This window comes from Camellia sinensis, chromosome 13, assembly GCF_055761805.1.
Source record: "Camellia sinensis isolate YWXY chromosome 13, ASM5576180v1, whole genome shotgun sequence".
NCBI classification, from domain to species: Eukaryota; Viridiplantae; Streptophyta; class Magnoliopsida; order Ericales; family Theaceae; genus Camellia; species Camellia sinensis.
Window position 1 is genome coordinate 93,134,648 of NC_138973.1, and position 17,457 is coordinate 93,152,104.

The window sequence follows — 17,457 nt, forward strand, 5'->3', positions numbered from 1 at the left end:
GTGGCAAGGGTTGCTTCGCGCAAGGCTAGGTCTCCCACTGTGAACTCTCGAGGTTGGACTTTGTGGTTATAATGTGTTCTTATTTTCTACTAGTAGGATGCCCATTTGACAGCAGTTGCCTCTCGGAGCTCTTCAATTAGGTCCAGGTCAACCCGATGCAACTCTTCATTTAGTTCTGGATTCGGGTGTAAAACCGGGGGGTCGACAGGCCGATTTCCACTAGAATGACTACATCGGCACCGTATGTTAGGCGAAAGGGGGTCTCCCCAGTGGGGATTCAAACTGTCGTCCAATAAGCCCAGAGTACGTTCGGTAATTCCTCAGCCTAGAGTCCTTTAACGGCTTCCAACTTAGTCTCGATAATCTTCAGAAGGGAGCGATTGGTGACTTCGACTTGCCCATTGGCTTGGGGATGGCCTGGGGAAGAGAAACATAGTCTAATGTTGAGCTCTTCACAGAATTTCCTAAACATGGCATTGTCGAATTGTTTGCCATTGTCCGAAATGATGGCCTGGGGGATTCCAAATCGACACACGATCGACTGCTAGATGAACCTGGTAGTGTTTCACTCATAATTGTAGCAAGGGGTTCCGCTTCCATCCATTTGGTGAAATAGTCAATGGTAACCACAACGAACTTGGTTTGGCCCTTACCAGTAGGCAAACGACCGACTAAGTCGATACCCCACTTAGCAAAAAGGGTAGGGGACTGTTGAGTGTAATCAGTTCTGTTGGTGAAGCATGGGGGATGTTGGCAAAGCGCTGGCATTTATCACACTTAAGCACAAATTTGCTTACATTTTGATTGAGAGTGGGCCAGAAGTAGCCGGTACGGAGGATTTTATGGGCCAGAGATCTTTCACCCAAATGACTACCACAAATACCCTCGTGGACTTCTCTCATCACATAGGTCGCTTGAGCAGGACTGAAACAGCTGAGGTATGGGCGTGAGAATCCATGTCTGTACAGTAGGTTGCTGATAAGGATGTAATTAGACGACCGGGCTCTGACTTTGGCGACCTGCTGTTTATCGTCTAGTAACTCCCCTCGTGTCAAAAATGAAAGGATGTCTTGAGCCCATGAGATAGGTTCGTTCTAGAGGAAATGGACCTCATGTGGGTATGGCGAAGTAGCTAGATAGGTCAGGTATTCAATACAGGTGTCATGGCTGAAGTCTGACTGGTCGGCCAAGGCTAATTGAGCCATTTTGTCCGCCTTGAAGTTTTCTGACCTAGGAATGTGTCTGATCTGGAAAGTATTGAAGAGGCGGACAAGAGGAAAGGCAATGTCCCTGTATGCTCGCATCGTCTCTTCCTTTGCGTCGAACTCTCCAGTAATCTGTCCGACAATCAGTTGGGAATCACTGAATACTTGGATATGGTTTACACCAATGTCTCTAGCTAGTCGAAGACCTGCTATCAAGGCCTCATATTCAGCCTCATTATTGCTTGTGTCGAACAGGAAACGAAGGACACACTTGAAGTACTCACCCTCTAGAGTGGTGAGGATTAGACCGGCTCCACTACCCTCTTTGTGGAATGAACCATCAACACTAAGGGTCCAGGAGTGGGGGCCTTCTGTATCAGCGATGAAGTGTGCTGGCGGAGGAGGTAGGAGAGGGTACGTTCGGGGTGAGACTGGTGAATTCCAAGATAAAATCGACAACAGCCTGGCTTTTGATCACTGTTCGAGGTCTGTAAGAGATTTCAAATTGACTTAGTTCAATGGACCATTGTATAAGTCTGCCTGATGATTCTGGTTGTTGCTTGACCTTTTTCAAAGACTGGTCAGCAAGAACCACTATGGAGTGAGCTTGAAAATAAAGTCGGAGGCGTCTGGAGGCTATGACCAAGGCGAAGGCCATTTTTCTAACAGAGGGTAGTTTTGTTCTACCCCCCTAAGAGCGCGGCTAATGTAGTAGACTAGACGATGTACTGAGCTGTCTTTCCCGATGAGGGCAACACTAATCGCAGTGTTTGACACAGCTCAGTAGAGGAAAAGGGTTTCACTTGGCAACGCTTAAGAGAGGAGGGGAGGGTTGGCCATGCACTGCTTCATTTATTGAAAAGCCTCATCGGATTCGGTGCTCCATTCGAACGCCTGTCGGAGGACTTTAAAAAATGGAAGACACTTGTCGGTTGCCCGGGAAATAAAGCGGTTGAGGGCTGCAACTCTGCCCGTGAGCCATTAAACTTCCTTGACCGTTCTGGGACACCACAATTCTATCAAGGCCTTGATCTTTTTGGGGTCAGCCTTAATACCCTGTTGGCTAACCATGAAGCCCAAGAACTTCCCAGATCCCACGCTGAAGGCGTACTTCTCTGGATTCAGCTTCATCTGATATTTGCGTAAGGTTTCGAAGGTCTCTTGCAGGTCTGCCAAGTGATCGGAGGAGAGTTTGCTCTTGACTAGCATGTCATCGACGTAAACTTCCATGTTCCGACCTATCTGGTGCTGAAAGACGGCATTAACCAGGCGTTGGTAAGTTACTCTGGCATTTTTCAAGCCAAATGGCATAACACGATAGTGATAAGTTCCTCTGTTTGTGATGAAGGAGGTGTGTTCTTGGTCGGCTGAGTGCATTAGGATTTGGTTATAGCCAGAGAAGGTATCCATAAAGCTAAGCATCTGGTGTCCTACAATTGCGTCGACCAACAGATCTATCCGAGAGAGAGGATAGCTATCTTTAGGACAAGCCTGATTAAGGTCAGAATAGTCAACACAGAGTTGCCATTTGTCATTATTCTTGCGGACCAAGACCACGTTGGACAGCCACCTGGGGTAGTCCACGTTTTTTATGAACTGTGTCTTCAATAGTTTATCCACTTCGGTGGCGATGAGGGTATTGCGTTCTGGGTAAAAAATACGCTGCCTCTGGTTGAAAGGTTAGAAATGGGGCTCAGTACTGAGGTGATGAGTAATGAAAGAGGGATCGAAACTTGGCATGTCTGAATGAGTCCAAGCGAAGACATTGTTGTGCTCGGCCAAGAGAGCCGTGAGATCAGCCTTGGCTTGAGAGGACAGTTGGCTGCCAATCCTGACTGTTTGGCTGAATTAGTGGGATTGATAGGCACTTCGACAAGTTCCTCCACTGGTTCCCCTCTGACTAACTCTTTCTCATCTTTGACGTTGAGACCTTCGATGATCATAGCCTCCTTCATTTTGACCTCCTTTAAAGAAGCGACGTAGCACTCTTTGGCCATCGTCTACTAGCCCCTCACTGTGCCGACCCCGAGGTCGGTCAAAAATTTCATGGCTAGATGGTATGTGGAGATGACAGCTTGGAAAGCATTGAGAGTCGTGTGTCCGAGGATAATGTTATAAGTAGAAGGACAATCGACAACGAGGAAAGTCAGTAATTTGGCGGTTTGCCGTGGATATTTGCCGATGGTAATGGGAAGATCGATGGAGCCTATGAAGGTCACCCGATCACCAGTGAAGCCGACTAGCGTGGTCTGGAGAGGGGACAACTTTTCTTCTCCGACCTTGAGTTGGTGATAGACGTTCAGGAAAATAATGTTTGAAGAGCTGCCGTTGTCGACAAGCACCCGTCTAACTTTATAGTTGGATAGGAGAGCGGAGATAATGAGAGGGTTGTCGTGGGGGTAACGAATGCCTGTGCAATCGACCTCTATAAAGGTGATGGGTTCAGACCATTGCTTGGGGTGTTTGAAGGGGCGATCTAATGTCGTTACTTCCTTGTCGAAGCCTTGTCTGATTTTTCTGAGTTTGGTTCACTGAACCGAATGAGATGGCCCACCGTATGCGAACCCACCAGCGATGACTCTGATCTCTCCGACCGGAGGGATGAGATTGCCTGGCGCCGGGCTTTGTGGTGGGAGCCAATCATTGTCTCGCCTAGGTTGTGCGAGTTATCAGGGGAGATGTCGGCGGTGGTCCCCCGATGGGTCAGTCCTCGGCCGTTGCTGGGGACGGGTTGCTGTAAACCGACTGAGGCGCCCCTGGCATATCAAATCCTCTACTTGATCTTTAAGGTTAACACATTCCTCAGTATTGTGGTCGTGGTCCTGATGGAAGCAGCAGTACGTGGATTAATCTCAGTAGTTGGACGGAGATCATAACGGTTGGGGCCATTTCAGGTTGTAATCTTGTTGAATTTGGTTCAAGACTTGTTCCATGGGGGAATTGAGAGGAGTGTATAAACCGATCGGGTGGTCGGGTAGGTGCTAGTCGGTCGACTCGAGCAAGTCGGTCAGTATATTAAGGGGGTTGTTGTGTATATTGGGAGGATCTGGTTTTGGGTTCCTTTCTTTTGTCCTTAAGAGGTGGATTTTTAGGTGTGGAATCCGGGCGGGCTGCCAAAGAGTCTTCGACATTCATGTATTTTTGGGCTTTGGAAATGAGGGTGGCCATGGCGGTCGGGGCGTTTTTAGAAAGGGAGAAAAGGAAATTGGATGGTCGTAAACCGACCATGAAGGCTGTGATGATGACCTTGTTATCGTTTTCCGCCACCTGTAGGGCCTCGGTGTTGAAACGGGTGACAAAGCTGCGTAGTGACTCCCCTTCCGTCTACCGGATATTAAGTAGTTGAGTTGCCGAGCGTCGCTGGCGCTGAGCACCAATGAAATGGCTCAGGAAGGAATCCCTTAGATGTTGGAAGGTAGAGACGGAGGCCGGTGGTAGCTGACTAAACCATAGTCGAGCCGACCCCTTAAGCGTTACGGGGAAAGGCCGACACATGATCTCATCAAGGAAAGCATGGAGGATCATAAGGGTCCTGTAGGTCTCGAAATGGTTGACCGGATCGATTGTACCGTCGAAGGTTCAAATCAAGGGTATTTTGAACTTGGGAGGTAGGGGTTTGTCCCTGATGGAGGCAACAAAAGGGACGTTGGCTGTTGTGGAGGGTTTGTTCTGTATGTTCTGCATGACTCCCTGAAGCTGGAGTTTCATGGCTCGGAGTTCTGCATCCCAAATAGGAACATTGTCCCCTCCAAAGTGCAGTGGAGGCTGAACACTACTAGCCTTCCCTTCAGGGACAGGTGATTGAATTAATGGGTGTAATCCCCGAGGTGGTGGGTTCATGTCTTGGAGTGAGGCTTGTAAACCCTTTAGGTTAGAAAGGTGGGCTTGTTGGAAAGGATGGCTCAGGGCTTGTTCTTGATTGGGAGGGATATCTTGTGGTATTGGAGGAGGCATAGGGAGATTTCGCTGTAGTAAAGCGTTGATCAAGGCCTGGTTTTGTTCGACCAAGCGGTTGATGCTGTTGGTAAGCTCTGTGAAGTACTGAGGTGGGTTGTTTGGGTTGGGAGGGTCGGCTTGGGGGTCGACGACACTATGTTGAAAAGCCATGGATCTCATTGTAACCATCCACCTCAGTAGAAGGTAAGGAGAAGTTATTGGAAACGGGTCTCCGACAACAATGAGCACAACTGTCAAACGAAGTGGTATTCCCACAGACGGCACCAACTGATGATGTTTCTGATCCAAGGGAGGGTGAATCGGGCCGACCCACGCTTCCTACACCTTTCATCGGTCTCTGAGCTCGCTGGTGTGCCTACAAAAATATCCAACGGAGAATGGGAGTCCCCTAGCGGACCCTCCGATAATCAAGTTAGAAAAGAGGAGATTGACTGTAAAGAGAGAGAGAGAGAGAGAGAGAGAGAAAAGAAGAAGAATGGAGAACTTAACCTTTGATGTGTCTTGGAAACCTCCTTATATGCTTTGTCCATCATTTTCTTGTCCACTCCGACCTATCCCGTTGGCCGAAAGTCTATACTCTAGCTTGCATTGTTCACGGTGAGGCTGTCTGTTCCGATGTGAAGGGGTTGTCACATTTAATGCTGTGGAAGCGTCATTAATGGCTGATGTGTGGTACAATAACTCTGCAGGATCTTTATCGGCTTACGTGACTGGTTCCCTGCTTGACACGTGTTTATATGCCATTGGTTCCTGGCTCAACATTGGGTCCTCAAGGGTGTTGGGTTTTAATACTTGAACTGTGAATTGGGCTTTAAGTGGTGGGCCAAAACCTTTTGTGGGCCCACCGATGTAAGTATTAAAAAAAATAAATAAATAAATTACATAGGCATGAAGGGGTGTAACTCCTCATCGCTTTTGAGTTAAGCCCCTCCACACGAAGATTTGCACCCCGTATGTTTTACAATTTTTTTTTTTTAGTATTTTATCCTGCATTGTTGTTTTTCCAAAATAATACTAACTTCTCTTGAAAAATATGAAAAAAAATATAATTAAATTTCACAATTTTAGAGTAATTATACTAGATTTCTATAAAGTTATAATTCACAAAATACTTAATCTCATTTTCATTAATAATTCGTTAGTCACATAGATTAATAAATAAAAAAAATGGTATCATCATCTCTTTGACCCTTAAATATATATATTTTTTCGTTGTTTGTTCTTGTATTTTTACACTATTTGCATTAGTTTCAATTCATTTAGGCTTATTGAAAGAAAAATCGTTACAAACGATTTTTTTTTGCATGGCTAGAGCTCAGCTTGATTGCTTATTAAGCTTAGCTCAGCTCAACTCATTAATATTAGTCAAGCTCGAGCTCAATTCGAAACTTGATAATAATTTTTTTTTACTACTATTTATATTATTTTATATGTAAATTATATATTTATGCTATTATATAAATTTTATATTATTTAATATATAAATAATATATTTGTTTTATAATCTGAATAAAGATAATTTAGTCAAGTTTATTCAAGCTTGACTCGTTTATTAAATAAGACTCAAATTTATTTATTTACCTAACAAATCGAGCTGAATCAAACCGAGTTCGTGACCAGAACAATTCATTTGTTGCCCTAATTTCAACACAGATAAAAGAATTAAATTTTAAAAAAAAAAATCTCTATGTTTAGTGTGGAGTTTTCAAAAACATTTTTGAGTTTTAAATTCATATTTTTGTATTTTTAGTGATTTTTTAAAATATTTTAATCAAATTTTCTTACTTTGTAGATCTACTTAATCTTGATATATTTAAAAAAGTATAGAATTTGTATAATTTTTTTTAAAAAGTTCATTGAATACAATAAAATATAAAAATTTACTAATTTTTCATTTTTTTTTTTGTTGTGTTTTTTGTATATTGTGAATTTTAAAGTGTTTTTGTTTTTTGTTTTTTTTTATAAATATTATACTTTTTAAGTGTATTTAGATTAGGTGTATCTAAAAAATAAAAAAATTACATAAAAATTTTAAAAAATTCACTAAAAATAAAGAAATACGAAAAATAGAAAACTCAATATCCAAAGATTAGTTTTTAAAAGAGTTTTCAAATTTTAAAATTTTGTTTGGTTTTATATTTTAGAAATAGTTTTGTAATTTTATAGTTGGAGTTTTATAGTTTGGGATGACTGATAATTTTTTATTAGTTGAATAAATGAGTGTGAGAGAAAAAATGATTAAAAATAATTTAATTTTTTTTTAAACTAGATAAATTTTGAATTATGAACTCTCAAAAAATTGTTCTTAAAATTAAATCAACCACAACCAATATAAACCAAACAAGGTGAGATGGTTGCCATGCCTAGTGTCTTTACTGTCAAGTGGAGGTTGGGTAATATATATATATATATATATATCTCACAAATATGGAAGGTGCATTCCAAGGGTTGTATGTTTTGAGTTATAGAAGATGAGATTGAATTAGGATAGATGCGAAGAATATACATATTGTGTTTATTTACAAAATGTGAAATGGGATTTTCAATATCTTGGGATTATGAAAGGCCTCTATGGATAGGATTAGTATTCCCATATGAGAGATGGTATTAGAAAAATGTTAAAATCCACCCACTACACCACTACCACCTCACCTACTCCACTAAACCTAACCCACTACACCACTATCACCTCCACTTCACCTACTCCACTAAACCTAACCCACTATACCACTACCACCTCACCTACTCCACTAAACCTAACCCACTACACCACTATCACCTCCACTTCACCTACTCCACTAAACCTAACCCACTATACCACTACCACCTCCACTTCACCTACTCCACCTACCACCTACTACCACCTACTCTTCTATATATAGGAATCATTGTAACATATCTATATATCAATCAATAATACATACAATTTATTCTCTCTCTCTTTCTCTATACATTATTTATTACATGGTATCAGAGCTGGTTTAAAACCTAGTATTTTCGCTTCCCCGGCGGGCGGCAACCTCACCTTAGCCGCCCGCCGGACCTCAACCTATTCCGCTAATAAAATCAACAAAGATTTGTGCAACTGTAGTCATGTGTGAGGCTGATGGAGAAGAATTCTTCACCTCATATGACGAGACAGTCTGGAACTGGAAACACTGCAACATTCTGCTCTGGAATTCTGCAGCAGCTAGATTATAGCTTGGTTGAGTGCCAAGCTTTGGTTCTTCCACCCACTCTTGAACTTGCCCAGCAAAGTGTGAAGGGTCATGCTTGTGTTGGAGGGACTAGTGTGCGCGAAGATCAGCGCATTCTCTCCAGTGGGGTTCATGTTGTTGTTGGTACTCCTGGTCGTGTGTTTGACATGTTGCGGAGACAATCACTTCGCCCTGTTTGCATCAAAATGTTTGTCTTGGATGAAGCTGATGAAATGCTGTCACGAGGTTTTTAAAAATCAGATCTATGATATTTTCCAGTTGCTGCCACCCAAAATCCAGGTTGGGGTGTTCTCAGTTGCTGCCACCCAAAATCCAGGTTGGGGTGTTCTCTGCCACAATGCCACCAGAGGCTCTTGAAATCACCAGGAAATTCATGAATAAGCCTGGAAAGAGAAAAAGCTCATGCTAGGATTTGCGAAGTGATTCGCTGCAGGAATTTTGGCTTTGGATGAAACCCTTACCATACTCCACTCATTCTCTCCAACTGTTCTAACTTTTTATTTTTATTATTATTATTATTATATCAAATAATCAATGCACTCATGTTCCCCACTAACAGTGTCCACTTTTGACCCAAACCATTTTCAATCCATCATTTCTCCTTCACCTTTTGCACCCCACTCACCGACTCTCTCTCCACTTTATCACATGGGTTTGTCCCTCTCTCTCCTCCATTTGATTTCAAAAATCACTTATTTTTATCTATTTTTTCCAAATCACTTTTCCTCTTTTTTAAATACCCCACTTTATTTTGAAACAATCGCACTGATGTTTTTCATATAATCCATCTATAAATATTTTTTATCTATTTTCTTTCTCCCTTATTTTCTTTCATTTTATTTTTATTTTTTCAACAAAACACTCCCAAAACAAAAACAAAAACAAAAAAAAACAAAAAAAAAACAAAAAAAAAAACAACATTTTACAAACTTGTCATTTCTTCATGCCGGGGATCAACCCCGATCAGCATTTTACACCATAAAAAAAATAAAATAAAATAAAAATAAAATAAAAATAAAAAAACACAAAACAAAACAAAACACAACCAACACAAATCGGAACAGTGGGATTTTTCTTCTCGCCTATTCCGCCGGTCTCTTCTTCTTGCCTCCGTCTTGGACGGCCCTTGCCGGTGTTGCCTCCGTGTTTCCTTGTCCACCGAGCACGTTCACTCCCCCATACTCCTCCACTGCAGCATATGGTGGACCTCCAAAACGGAACATCACGGTGGCCTTCCGCTTCAGCTCCTTGTTTTCCGTCTTTAGCACGCTTATCTCTGCTCGCGCATCCTTATACATGCGTTGGAGCAGCGCCAGCTGGGAGTTTAACTGTTGCACTTCATTTGTCCTGCTCTGCAGCCGGTGCGACAAGTTTGTGACCGCCGTCATGGTTTCCACACATGACTTCAGAGTATACTGATTGGCCTCAATATCAGTTTGCACCGCCATTTTTTGCTCCACCGACCGCATCGGAAAGTTCAAAGGAGCAAACCCAGAAGTGTTTGGTTGGGGTTCACTGGCCACCGCACCAGTTATTTCTCTTGTGGACTCGTTCAGTTCTGGAAAGAGCGTAAGCAGACCACGGGAAGAGGAGGCCATGTTCTGGGTAGCTGGACGGGAAGAAGAGGCCATGTTATGGTTGCTGAGTGTTTCAGAGATGGGTTGGTTACAGAGTGTTTACAGAGTGTTACCAGTGTATCTCTCTCAGCCCACGAAGAGTTTTTCAGAGGTTTCAGACTGGTTTGATTTCCATATGTTCTCTCAGCCTCCGCCTTCATTTATATAGCACATGACGAAGAGGCCGACACGCGCACTGTCGATCACGTGCATCGCCGCGTGTCTGGCGCGCCTTTTGATGGCACGTCTTTTTATGGATTGGGCACGCCTTTTGATGGCACGCCTTTTTATGGATTGGGCACGCCTTTTGATGGCACGCCTTTTGAAAGATTGGGCACACCTTTTGAGGGTTAGCTCCTTTAAGGGTCCGACAAGACTCTGTAAACTGTCCCGACATAGATTCCGGTTAGTTTCTACAAGGGTCCGACAAGACTCTGTAAATTGTCCCGACATAGATTCCGGTTAGTTTCTACAAGGGTCCGACAAAACTCTGTAAACTGTCCCGACATTGTTTCCGGTTAATTTCTACAAGGGTCCGACAAGACTCTGTAAACTGTCCCGACATTGATTCCGGTTAGCTCCTTCATGGGTCCGACAAGACTCTGTAAACTGTCCCGACATTGATTCCGGTTAGTTTCTACAAGGGTCCAGCAAGACTCCGTAAACTGTCACCACAACTGTCACAACATTGTCTGCTACAACGGTCCGACATGACCCCATAAACTGTCTTCTACATCGGTCTGACACCGCCATCCAGTGTCCTCTACACCGTTATGACACCACCATACAGTGTCCTCTACATGGTTATGACACCCCCATACAGTGTCCTCTACAACGTTATGACACCACCATACAGTGTCCTCTACATGGTTATGACACCCCCATACAGTGTCCTCTACAACGTTATGACACCACCATCCAGTGTCTTCACCAATGGTCTGACACGACCATACAGTGTCTCTTATCCTCTTTTATTTTTATGTATTTTCTTGTTTTGTTACTCTCTCCAAACTCAAGTTGGTTAGTTCCTATCCCCTTTGAGTTTGCGGGGGGCTGTTAAAATCCACCCACTACACCACTACCACCTCACCTACTCCACTAAACCTAACCCACTACACCACTATCACCTCCACTTCACCTACTCCACTAAACCTAACCCACTATACCACTACCACCTCACCTACTCCACTAAACCTAACCCACTACACCACTATCACCTCCACTTCACCTACTCCACTAAACCTAACCCACTATACCACTACCACCTCCACTTCACCTACTTCACCTACCACCTACTACCACCTACTCTTCTATATATAGGAATCATTGTAACATATCTATATATCAATCAATAATACATACAATTTATTCTCTCTCTCTTTCTCTATACATTATTTCTTACAAAAAACAATCTACTGCGATTAGAGGGAGATTTATTATTATTATTATTATTATTTTGGGTTGAGGGGGGATTTACTATTTTGTTTTCTACTATCCTACCTAATTTATTTACTCTACTTGATTAATATAGTCTTTTCTCTATCATTGTTTTAAGAGTGGTGATTCATCCCACTAATTTTTGGACCACTAATAACTCTAATGAGCTTAAAAAAAAAAAAAACAAACTCAAGCCAAAACATCACATCACTTTGGTGGGGACCACTGTGCCACATCATTAGTAATACTCTAGAGCTCCTAATTTAGTGCTCTAAAACATTATTCTTGTTTTAATTATTCTATCATTTTTTACTCCACCATTCTTTATATAAAAATAATTTAATATAAAAATAATTTTTAATATAAAAATATAATATTTTAATAATATTTATACCAAAAATATATATATTTATGAAATCTAATTTTTAATATTAAAATATAATTTTAATATTTATAAAATATATTTTTAATATTAAAACATGTAATGCATTTATTAGTTGGTATAAGTCTAAATTTGATAGTAATGAAACAATGATATTTATAGAACTTTATGTGATTAGTTTTACTTTTGTCTCTCTAAATAAATAGGGATTATTGCTACTGCATTAGTTATTAAACAAACACAATTTTTCTTAATTCACTCACGAACAATTCTTTTACTAATAATCTTTTCACTAACAATTCACTCAACCTACCTCTGAAAATAAGGGTTGGTTTGGGATGTTTTAAAAAAGTGTACTTTTTGACTTGTTGGATTATATGGATTGGGTTTGGGTTGAGTTTGATGTGATGTGTTAGAGAGGTGATGTGATTTAAATAAGATGATATTACTTAAATAGGATAGTGACTTTTTGACTTTTTGTATTATTTAGGTTATACCAAACTTGGCCTAAATCAACCCCATAACTTTTAACTTATACTCCCAGCTTAAATTGAATTGCAACCCCAATCACTCTGCTTGGTTTTGGTTTCTAAAATTCACTTTTCAAAAAAAATTATTTTTTTTATTTTTTATATATTTTTATTTTCACTAAATTTTTTTTAATAGTTTAAACAATTTTTTAAATTTTTAGATACACCTTAAATAAACACACTTAAAAGTATAATTTTTTAAAAAAAAGTTCATTGCATACCAAAAATACAAAAATTAAATATATTTTTCATATTCTTATGTATTTACTAATTTTTTAAATTATTTTTTTAAAAATATTTTATTTTTTAGTTACATATAATTAAAATACATTTAAAAAAATATTTAAAAAATTATTTTAAAAATATTCATTAAAAATAACAAAACATAAAAAATAAAATACTTAATTTTCAAAAAATTAAATCCAAAAAAAAACTAAACGCATTGAATATTTTTGTAATTCTTTTTTTCTCCACTGTGTTGTGATTTTTCCTAAGTTTATGCCGATGTCAGAAACTTTGTACAGGTTGCGTGCACAAGGGTTTAAGTAGGATCAATAAAGGAGTCCAGATCCCCTCCTTGAGCCCCTCCTTAATTCCCTCCTTGTAGGGGCCTTCGGGTCTACTTTGAGGCCCAGTTTTGATAATCCGAACCGTTCATATTTTTAGATTTATTCAGTATATTATACCTGTAAAAAATCAAGTTGATCGGATATCAGAAAGTATGCGTTTAGAAAATTGGGACTACAAACTATTTTTTAATAAACAATTTTCCGAACACATACTTTATGATATTCGATCAATTTGATTTTTTACAGGTATGATATACTGAATAAATCTAAAAATATTAACGGTTCGGATTATCAAAACTGGGCCTCAAAGTGGACCCGAAGGCCCCTGCAAGGAGGGAATTAAGGAGGGGACTCAAAGGGAGGATCCCAATTCTCAATAAAGCAGGGGATGTCTTCACAAAAACCACAACCTCACACGACGAAAAATTATTTTCTCATTTTTTTTTTTGAAGGGTATGGCTTCTGTCCAGTTTGGGATCGGATTGGATCGTACTGTTTAGTCTGTAAGATTTATTATAGGTTTCTTTTTGATAATCTGAATCGTTTAATATGTAGAAATCGTCGAGTACAATATGCCTGTAAAAAATCATTTTGATCGGATATCGATAGTTATGTGATCAAAACAGTTTTTTGTGTACTGTTAATTTGTTCACCGTCTAATTTTTTTAATACAAAACTGATTTGATCATATAGCTATCGATATCCAATCAACGTAATTTTTTACAGGCATATAGTACTCGATGAGTTCTACACACTGAACGGTTCAGATTATCAAAACGGGACCCATAGTGGGCCCCCACGAGCCCAACAGCACGGTCTAGTCCGATCCCGGACTGGACAGAAGCCATACTTTTTTTTAAAAAAAATTAAAAAGTCAAAAAGTTATTATTCTATTTATCATATCATTTTATTTAAGTCACATCACTTCTTTATCATATCATTTCAAATTCAACCCATACCCAATTCATACTGTATAAAAAATCAAAAAGTACACTTATTTAGAGCATCTCAAACAACCCCAAGTGTGGCAATATTTTTCATCAATTGCAATACATTACGTTTCTTGTTGTTATTTAATTACTTACTAACCCGTGCTATGTACGGAATAATTATAGATATTTATATTTGTTTTAGATTTTTTTTAATATTTAAGTTATGTTTTTTTAAGATTTTTTATAAAAATAATTTAACAATCTTATCACTAATCATAGTGTATGAAAAAAGTTAAAAAATGTACTACAATAACTATGCATGGATTGTATCTATAATTATTTGTATGAGAGAATTTTAAATGCTGATAAGGAGATTTTGACTAAATCAATAAATGCAGACATGTGGAATGACATGTTGATTGAAAAAAATTAATTAATGCTGATCAAGAGATTTTGACAAAATGAATAAATGCTGAGGCTTTTTTTTTTTAAAATCAAAAAAATCAAGAAATTTAGATTAGGACATTAGAACTCCCACAAAGCTTGGGGTTATAAACCCTATTTTTCTTAATATATAGATAGATGTTGTGTTTGATTGAAAGATTTAGAAAAAAAAAATTAAAAAAAAAAAAGACGATGTAAAATTAAGTAAAATGTAAATATGTTTTATTCACATTTCATCTACTTTTTATATATATTTTTTTAAATTATTTCTTAAATCTTCGAATCAAAAACAGTATTAATATAAAATTATAAATTTTACGTATTCTATTAATCACAATAGTTTAAGAATACGTTAACTCTCGTGTTATTATTTAATTACTTAATATAAAATTATAAGTTTTACTTATTCTATTAATCACAATATCTTCAGAGTCATATTTGATGTGCTTTAAAATCAACTAATAACTTTTCAACACACCACGCCACACCATGATATCGTGTTTTCATTGTCAGAGATTTTTCTTTTCTTCCCATTCCTTCTATGTTCCACCCGTATTGGATGGGAATTCAGATTTTTCTCACATTTCCAAGCCTATGTCCAAACAAATAACATGCCACACCATGACGAATTGGGATCCTCCCCTTCATTTCGGTCTTTCATTCTCTTTTTGCAGAGCCTTCGGGCCCACTTTGAGGCCCAATTTTGATAATCCGAACCGTTCATATTTTTAGATTTATTCAGTATATCATACCTGTAAAAAATCAAGTTGATCGAATATCATAAAGTATGTGTTCGGAAAACTGTTTATTAAAAAATAGTTTGTAGTCCCAATTTTCTGAACGCATACTTTTTTGATATCCGATCAACTTAATTTTTTACAGGTATAATATAATGAATAAATCTAAAAATATGAACAGTTCGGATTATCAAAACTGGGCCTCAAAGTGGACCCGAAGGCCCGTGCAAGGAGGGAATGAAGGAAGAGGCTCAAGGAGGGGATCTGAACTCCACCAGGACACCATGTTTTCATTGTCAGAGATTTTTCTTTCCTTCCCATTACTGTACTTCTATGCTCCACCAGTATTGGATGGGAAATCAGAATTTTATCACATTTCCAAGCCTATGTCCAAACAAATAACATGTATATTTGGTGCATTATATTTTAAGTTAAAAATTGATAAACTTATTAGGATGATTTTAGAAAGTGTTAAATAAATAATTTTTTTATTTATTTATTATGGAAAGTCATATAAAATTTAAAGAGGTGATATCAGTTAAATAAATCAAAAAATTAATAAATTGACTTATAAATCACTTTTCAAAATAGGCATTATTTTTAAATTTAAGAATAAACATATTTTTTAAAATTTATTTAAAATACAAATTGCTCTTTGTGATTTAGAAAATTATGAATCCCCTATTAAAAAATAACGACACCAAAACAGCTAAAATATGAGACATTTTCTAGGCCCGGTTTGGAAAGATAATTTTGAAAAAAAAATAAAATTAATAAAGATAAAATAAATTAAAATAGTCAATAATACAAAATATCGCATACCAAAACATAATCATTTTATAATTTCTTTCACAATTATCAAATTAATTATAAAAAAAAATTATTTTTTCATAAAATCAAATTAAAATAACTAAACTAACTAAAATAATCAACGTCCGAAACGAGTTTTAAGAGAAAATCAGTGTCTCACTGTCGCTTAGATGTAGACATACATTGAATTATTATCTCGAGGGAGACAAACATTTTCTCCAACAAAAACGTGTGGTCCAAATTTGTTTGTGCATCCAACAGAACACAATTAAAAATGAATCACACTCTTCACCCTTCTTCTTTTTTTTTTTTTTTTTTTTTTTGGCATAGCATGTAAGAAAGAAGAATCTTGATTGTTTGTGCAACTACAACTTTAATTTTTATTTTGACTATTTAGAATATACAAATTTTGCATTTCTTATTGAAAAAATTATAAATCAATGTAAGTTTTTAAAAATAATTTTAAATTAATAGTACATTTTATAATTTTTAATAATAAAAATTATAAATTTTTCTATGAATTTAGTGTACCTTACCCCACTAGATTCCACCCTAGGTTTGACTTCGACTTCAAAGCGTTGTTACTGAACCAGTGCGAGAACGAGTTGGACTTGTGGAGACTCATCGACACTGCTCCGTTGTTGAATCGCGTGGTACGCTCTTACAGATCCAAAATTTCTCTCAATTTTGATTGTTGATTTGCCAGATCTCAAATTTAATGTCTCTTGTGTGTCACATCAACACTGCTCCGTTGTTGAATCGCGTGGTACGCTCCTACAGATCCAAAATTTCTCTCAGTTTTGATTGTTGATTTGCCAGATCTCAAATTTAATGTCTCTTGTGTGTCAGATCCGTTTCTACACCGACGATGCCCTTTGTAATTGTTGTTGATTGTTCTAGTGTTGTTGTTGTTGATGATGATGATTATTTTTTCTGTGATATGTGATAAAAGTATTCTTAAAATTTCTCTATGATATATGAGTTTGGGGTTGAAAGACCTTATACATCATAAAATAACATTGTAGATCTCTATCATTATTAAAAGTGGAAAAGGGACCTTAGATTAATTTTTCTTTTATTTTATTAATTTTTTTACAAAATAATTAAATCAAAATGACATATACAAACCCCATTCAGCGTTCGAGCTCGTTGGGAAAGTTTCAACCCAGACTTTTTGGTTAAAATAATTATAAAAAAATAAAATAATTTTTTTAATTCAATAAGATAAAACATTATATCTAGCTCATAATCATTATATTTTTTCTTTCACAAAAATCACAAAATCAAAAAAATTAATTCCGAACGAAACTTTTTAACCTCAAACTAAAATAGTCAAAAAATCAATTCACATCCCAAACGAACACTACGATTGACACATAAATTAACTTTTTAACTATTTTTTGAGACTAAAAAATCTTGTTTTAACATAATTTTTTTAACTTTTATAAAATAAAAAATAAAATAATTATAAATTAAAAGTGATATTTTATTTTATTTAACTAACATAATTAATTTGATCACATATGACTGTTTTAACTCAAAGTAATGTCTCAAACATAGCCTAAAAAAGAGAGAGCTCTAGACAAAAATGCCAAACATTGTAGCAACATATAGGCATCA

At 37.5% G+C, this 17,457-nt stretch overlaps 1 long non-coding RNA gene across 1 annotated transcript; it reads right to left on the minus strand.

Moving 5' to 3' along the window:
- Nucleotides 1–7,772: 7,772 nt before the first annotated feature.
- Nucleotides 7,773–11,401, minus strand: LOC145806304 (uncharacterized). Its single transcript, XR_014349249.1, has 3 exons — nt 11,205–11,401; nt 7,933–11,100; nt 7,773–7,828 (listed from the first exon to the last, which is right to left on the minus strand). It is a non-coding gene; the product is annotated as an uncharacterized LOC145806304 (long non-coding RNA).
- Between the last annotated feature and the right edge of the window lie 6,056 nt (nt 11,402–17,457).